We start from the raw sequence: 7,553 nt of genomic DNA, 5'->3' as shown, positions 1-7,553 counted from the left end.
ACAGGATATATTTTTTTTTAATGTGTCAGTAAAGCAATATGGCTTAAAAATGACAGTATAAGCATGCATAAAAAATACTGTTTTGAAAAATGTGTAATTAACCTTTTGTGTAATTGTGTAAATAAAAACGAAATATAAAAAATACAATTAAAAATAAGATAATTAAAAAATGCTTATGTGCTGTAATGTAATTAAATGTACACCTAAGTAAAATTAATTTAAAAATTAAAATTCATTAGAAAACAACCACTAGATGGTGTTAAAGCTCAATGCCAGCACAACACGTATTTCATGTTGTTAACGCGTTTGTACAACACGTTGGGGAGCGGAAAGAAGGAGAAGGAGAGAGGCGGATTGGAAGTGATGTCGCAGTTTTCTCTCTAGAGTGTTTCGGAAAGAAATACGAAAACAAACAATGCTTAAGTGGCTAGATCTTGTATTAAACGACCATAGAAAGTGTTAAAGAACCGTTTCTTTCATTTTGCGTCATTTGTGTGCTCTGACGAACAGTACAGAGCGGATTTGTGTTTGTAACAGTTTAGATTCCACTGGCACCGCGGGATTCGTCGTCATTCAGTCGCCGCGGGTCACACGACGGACACATACAGAGCTTCGTCCTGGGTGGATGAACCACACAGGCGTTGACACGGTCGGACCGCAGGTACTCTTGTTTTGTTTTTTTTAGCTGGCCTGCAACTGGAAGGGGTTATTGAAACTGAAAGTAAGTGTGTGGGTCCACATTACACATTTGTTATTTGATTTGTTAATTTCTATTGAGTGTTTGCCTTCTGACTGCTGATGTAGTGCAATATCCACAAGTGAAGGGTATTATTGTTACTATTATTGTTAATACCAACTAAGTATTATTGGTGTACTTATTGTTAATTTGAGTATAAGTTCTGAAAAGATCAAAAAGTGATTTGAGTGGAAGGGAAGAATCAGCGTACATTGTTGTACTTCGTTTAATCCATTTATTGCATTTTGCTCTTCAATTTAATTTTCCTTTGGTAAATGAATCGTTCAGTAATTGTTGAGAACTTACCATTGGTGATTTACATTACCAATTTACCCGAACTACCACTGCATAATATATTGCTTACGTAAAGTGACCAGAGGGGGAAAGGGAAGGAGGTTAATTGCGTCGAGAGACAAATCATTTGAACCTGGGTGCAGCGCTCAGAGAAGAGGGTAGGGGGCGCTACATGTATTTTACGATGCTTTTTTATTATTATTATTATGCAGTCAACAATTACATTTACAATAACAAAAACAAAAAACAGCAATGATGGTTACATACAATAATCCAAAGCATATTATATTAGCTTACAGGATTTACACCAAGAAAGAGTCTTGATTGCGATGGGGTTATTAGAGTTTCTTATAGAGTTCACATATACATAAAAATCTTTTCTGAAAATAAAAAAGTAAGGGGTTTTCTTTGACCATTTACATTTATGATTGATTGTCTCTTCAGACTGAAGACAAAAAGAGCAATTGGGGGAAACACTATTATTAAATTTAGCAAGTTTATAATTTACCGGGTAGCAATTATGGATAATTTTAATAGAGACTTCAGCAACTTTATTAGACAAGAAGAATTTCTGTTGAAGAAGCCAAAACTCTTCCCATTATATATCACTAAATATGTTTTTCCAAAAGCTTACACAAGCAGGTAGAGAAATCTGAGATCTATTAATAATTGAATAAATGTCTTTGTTTGACATGGTATTGAGAGACTTTGATTAACAAATAAGTTAGTGTTATCAAAGATTGGAGAGACTAAAAACCCTTTAGGGCCACACTTGACTAAAGGTATAATACAATCAGGAACTGCACCAAAAACAATGGCATATTCTCTTGGGGACTGGAAAAGAAAAATCTTGCATAAATTGTTCATAAGTAAAAAGGACACCATGATCGTCTAAAAGCTGACTAACTAAAAGCATATTTTTATTAAGCCAATTGTGAAAAAAAGAGATTTATTTTTATATCTAATATATTTATTGTTCCAAATAAAATAACCATGTGGAGAACAGTTATATATAAGTGACCAACTTATTAAAACATGTTTATAAAAAAACAAGATAAAGTTAAAGGTATTTTAGAGATGTCAAAGTTGCAGCACAACAACAAATGTAAACCTCCAACTGAATTAAATATACAGTATGGTTTGGAATAAAATTCCAACAGGACGTGGGGTTGTTTAAAAAAAAAAGTCTTTATCCATTTAACTTTAAACGAATTGTTTAAAGTGGAAAAATCCACTGACTCAAACCCCCCCATAGCCCGATCAGCATAACGCTTTTTTAATTAAATGAGTTTTAGAATTCCAAACAAAATCAACTATAATTTTGTCTCGTGTTCTACAAATTTCCACAGAAACATCCAGTGCCAATGCAGGATAGAAAACCCGAGATAATCCATCTGCTTTAGAAAGAAACACTCGACCTGTTATTGACAGATCACGCTGTGACCAAGAGTTTCATTTACGTCGGACAGAGAATATAGGAGGTTCAAAATTAAGCTTTGATCTCCTTTTCTGATCTTTACATATATTTACCTAGATATTTAACTTCAGATTTGACTGGGATGTCACAAACTTTAACATCAGTAGAATCTTTTACAGATAAAAGTTCACATTTATGAATATTAAGACATAAACCAGAAGCAGAGGGAAAAAAAACTTATAAAAGAGTCTAAAAAAGCTTTAGACTCTTATCTAAAGCTAAAGGAACTTGATCTTTATTTTTTAGAAAAAGAGTTGTGTCATCACCAATTGGCTTATTAATACTGATTGATTTGCCACAGAGATAACTTTCAAATGACTATTTTGAATGTGGACGGCTAAAAGGAAGCAGAAAAAGATCAGGCGAGACAGGGCAGCCTTGACGGACGCCTCTATCTGTGTTAAACCTATGAGTATCACCATGTTGTAATTTAATTGAAGCATTGGCATTACTGTACAAAGTTTGAATTGCATTAATAAAATTAGGGCCAAAACCAAAAATACTCAAGGACTTAAGAATAAACGGAAATTCAATCGAATCAAAAGCTTTATAGAAATCAAGAAAAAGCAGAAAACTGTCATCGGGATCAGATCGGAGTAATCTAAGATATCAAGAACAAGTCTAATATTGTTTGAAATAAGTCTGTCTGTCATAAAGCCCGACTGACATTCATCTATTATGTCATCTAGAACACATTTAATTTTCTTAGCAAAAATCATGGCTAGTATTTAGTAGTCATTATTTAAAAGACTTATAGGTCACCAGTTTTCCAACTGAGAGAGGCCTTTTTGAGGTTTAGGGATCAAATTTATAACACAAGGAAACCTAACAGTCATAGAGGGTGGGAGAATACCGTTTTTAAGACTTTCTAAATAAACATTTAAGAGAAACAGTGAAAGATAATTTGAAAATTCTTACAAAACTCTGTGATCAAACCATCATTTCCAGGTGACTTATTTAGTTTTAACTTATCAATAGCCTCAGAAATATATTTCATTTGAATAGGAGCTTCACATAAATTCTTGCCGTTATCATCAATTTCAGAAATAAGGTCTGTATCAAGGGAGTTAACAAATAAGTCCAAATTTTGTTGAGAGTATCTGGAACGATAAAGGTCTTTATAAAACTCTTAATAATTCCTTAAAACCCCTCCATTTACCTTAAGGCTACTTATTGAATTTAGATGATTTCGCTGTTTTTCTAATCTAAAATAGCTGTTATGGCAGTTAAAAATCTCTTTATTATAAGCTGAAATAAACTGAAAACACTGTTATTTTACAGGTGTTTCCTGGAGTTACTAGCTGGAGTTACTTCTCCCTCCTCCAACCACCTTCAAATTGAGCCAATTCTGATTTCTGATCAACAGATAAATTGTCAAATGAAACACTGGAGAGGCAGACAAGTCTTTCAATATCAAGTTCCTCTGCTTTATATTGTTTAGCTTTTTGAGTTCCAGTTTTAACTAAGATTAATCTAATATTATATTTTAACAGCTCCCAGTTAGAACTAAAATTATCCTCGGCTTGAGCTTTAAGAAAAAAATGAATCCCAGATATCACAGACCGACAAATTTCTGCATCCTCTAATAAAACAGAATGAAGTTTCCAGTATGAGTTTTATGTTCTTGAATAAGCAGATGGTTATCAAAAGACAGAATGATGGACTGATGATCAGACAATGGAGAAGGCAAGATTTCAGCCTTAGTAACATAATTGGATAAAGAGTCCAATATTAACCAAAAATCACTTCTAGACCTAAGTGAACCAGAACTGTTAGACCAAGTAAACTGTAAAGCATGAGGATGTCAAATGTCAATTAGGCCAAATCGGGAGATCAAACCACAAAGGCCTGATGAACTATGGGAAAGTCTAGGTGGTGATCTGTCCAAATTATTATTTATAGTTTGATTAAAGTCTCCACCCAAAAGAATAAACAAATTAGGATACTTAGATTTAAAATATTCTAAATGAATTTCTATTGAATTAAATAACCTGAGGTTATTTTTTGTGGCATTAAATCCATAAATGTTACCCAGGACAAAAAAAAGATCATTTAAAGTAACCAATAAAAAAAGAAAATGGCCTTCAGGATCAGATATTGTCTCTACTATCTTACCTCTAAACTTGTGCTTCAAAGTTAAAACACCTGCTGAAAAATTAGAACCACATGAAGAAAATAACTCATCACCCCATTGTGATTTCCAAAACTTAAAATCACTAGAAATTGCATGCGACTCTTGTATAAAACAAAAATCAGTATTAAGCGATTTAGCATATAAAAAAGATAGCTTTACGTTTAACATCACTACACAACCCTCTTGCATTAACTGAGCAAATAGAAAAATTTGGAAACATTGAGCAATGTTACACCAGAACTACCACAACAGGTGAGTCAGCCCATGATATCCTATAAATAAAAAAACCCTTGTAAATAGAACAAGATAGGGGTCTTTTCAAAAAAAAAAAATAAATAAATAAAAAATTGTAATACAAATGTAACACAAAAATATACAGTACTGTGCAAAAGTCTTAGGCTACTAGTATTTTCACCAGCTAAAAAATGGTTTAAAGTAAGTTATTTCTATCTTTTGCTGTAGTGTGTCAGTAGGAAACATCCCTTTTTACATTTCCAAACATTCTGTTTGTCATTAATTGTCATAATCTAGTGAGATTTTTGTTTGCACAAGGAGTCTGACAACAGCCAGTGCTCCACACAGAGATCTGATCTCACCATCATCCAGTCTGTCTGTGGAATGACATGAAGAAACAGAAAAACTGAGACAGACTAAATCCAGAAGAACTGTGGCAACATCTCCAAGATGTTTCAAGTAACCTACCTGCAAAGCTACCTGAAAAACTCTGCACAAGTGCACCTAGGACAAAAGCTACTTTAAATGCAAAGGATGGTCACATCAAATGCTGATTTATTTTAGTTAATAGAAGTTCATTGATAAAGAAAATCTATTTATGACATTGTTTTTGACAGCATCCTCATTTTATGTGCCTAACTGTCTGAAAATTTTAACAGTACTGTAGTTTTGTAGGTATAGGTCTCTTAAAGCATCTTAGAGATGTTGCCACAGTTCTTCTGGATTTAGTCTGTCTCCGTTTTTTTCTGTTTCTTAAGACAGACTGGATTGAATGATTGAGTGATGGAGAGATCAGATCTCTGTTTTTTACAATGCTTCACGTAAACAACTTAGACACTATGATGAAAAGAAAAACTGATGTTAAAAAGGCTTTTTTCCTCTTTCTTTTTTTTTTTTTTTTTTTTTTTTTTTTTTTTTTTTTGGAGAGGTCACATGGGGCTGATTTCTTTCAGGAAGGATGAGGTGCTAATAGAGCATGTGCAGTATGAATATCATCACTGTTGCTCATTCCTGATTGAAGAAATAAACCATGTTGTAACTGCCTCTCATTGCAACCATCCCCACTCTTCCCTAAATATTCCTGCAGAGTTTTACTCCAACCTTGATCAAACTCACCTGCCAGTAACTCTCTAGGACTGTATTTGAAATCGCCCCCTATACCCTCATTCACTGTTCCCTACATTAAGCCACTAATACAGTTCACTTGAAGGAGTAAATGAAAACGAGTGAGTGAATTCAGACACTGAGTGCTGTTTTTGAAACTGGCAGCTCCAGTAGTAAGATGAAAGGATTTCTCTTGAACTGGTACTTGTCATGGAAATAATGTACAAACCTTAATTTAATAATCAAATAAAAAGCAATTTTTACTTTCCGCAACAGAAGGATGAACCAACACTGTCAAGGAAGGATTTACCTGCTGTACAGAGGTCGACTGAGAAGGTTTAGGGTGTGATTTGGGACAGGTGCATAGGTTTGGTGATTGTCTATTCTCAAATATCTTCAGCGTCCCCTGTCTGGTGTGGTGTTGTTCCCTAGAGTGATTATTATTAAAATGGTTTCTGATTATTATTAAAATACTCTCCTTCATTGTGCGCTTTCATTGACTGACACATTTTGTAACAAAGAGCTTGTAGGGAAAAAAAAAAAAATGTTCTCAGTCTACTTATATATGTACATACACATCAGTGTTTCCCCTACCATTATATTAGGGGGGCGCCCCGCCCCCCCAACGGCACCCCCCGCCCCCCTTGAAGGTCAAGTTAATTTTATTTTATTTTCGTCGAATAACGACAGAAGTAATTTATATATAACAGGTCTGTGCTTTTTTCTTTTATTAAACTAAATAGCATTATGTTATTTATACGATGGCATGTAATTTCTGTCTCAACGTTTGCGCGTTTACAATTGTCCTCCGTATCGCGCACGGCGGAGTTCCGCCCCGATGTGCGCGCACACACACACCCACCAGCGGACAGAGACCGCGCGTCGGAGAGTATATCGCAGCAGGCAAAAATATCCGCGTTTTTTTAAACGCTCCCAAGGTGGTGACGATGACAGCACGTGTTCTGCTGCGAGCAGCAGCCGGTGTAGCTTTCCTACTCCGAATCAAAGTACAGAAAAGAGCCCAAGTGCTGCATGTCCTGCCCCTGACAAGCAGCAAAAGTCTAGCCACCACAGAACGACAGGTTTTGACCCAGCTTGGCTGTCAGAGGGGAAATACTCCCCCTGGCTGTACAAGACTGATCTTGGTAAGTAAGTAAATACACACATGCATGAATGAACGAATTGATAAATAAATTGCTTAATTAATAGCTAGCTAGTTAGTTATATAGACAGACAGACAGACAGATAGATAGATGATAGTTAGATAGATACACTGATACATAGATAGAATACAGTACATAGAGAATAAACAGGGGCTTATTTCAGTTTTCTTTTGGTTTTAGGAATGTTCTGTCGAATATGTAGACAGCATAAACAGGCAGTTGTGAGAGGAAATCAGACCCGACCATTTATAGAATCTCCCTGCCAGTCCTACAGAAAGGACAATGCTCTGGAAATGTTCTTTCAGAAGCCCAGAAAGATACACTGCAGTGACAAAAGCTGCACACTTTGTGGATAATTAACATATTAAAATAAATCTGATGTTTAGTGTTTAGTTCAGTGTACAGTTGTTT

General features: G+C 34.9%; 1 protein-coding gene across 1 annotated transcript in view; it reads left to right on the top strand.

Moving 5' to 3' along the window:
* Positions 1-420: 420 nt before the first annotated feature.
* LOC127161551 (NLR family CARD domain-containing protein 3) overlaps positions 421-7,553 on the top strand; it is a 33,652-nt gene continuing 26,519 nt past the window's right edge. The window contains exon 1 of the mRNA XM_051104292.1: positions 421-661. The gene's annotated coding sequence lies outside the window, so the exon portion shown is untranslated. The remainder of the gene's footprint in view (positions 662-7,553) is intronic.

The sequence above is a fragment of the Labeo rohita genome, unplaced genomic scaffold, assembly GCF_022985175.1.
Source record: "Labeo rohita strain BAU-BD-2019 unplaced genomic scaffold, IGBB_LRoh.1.0 scaffold_669, whole genome shotgun sequence".
NCBI classification, from domain to species: domain Eukaryota; kingdom Metazoa; phylum Chordata; class Actinopteri; order Cypriniformes; family Cyprinidae; genus Labeo; species Labeo rohita.
Note: the sequence above shows the minus strand (reverse complement) of the source record. Positions and strands in the feature narration are given on the sequence as shown.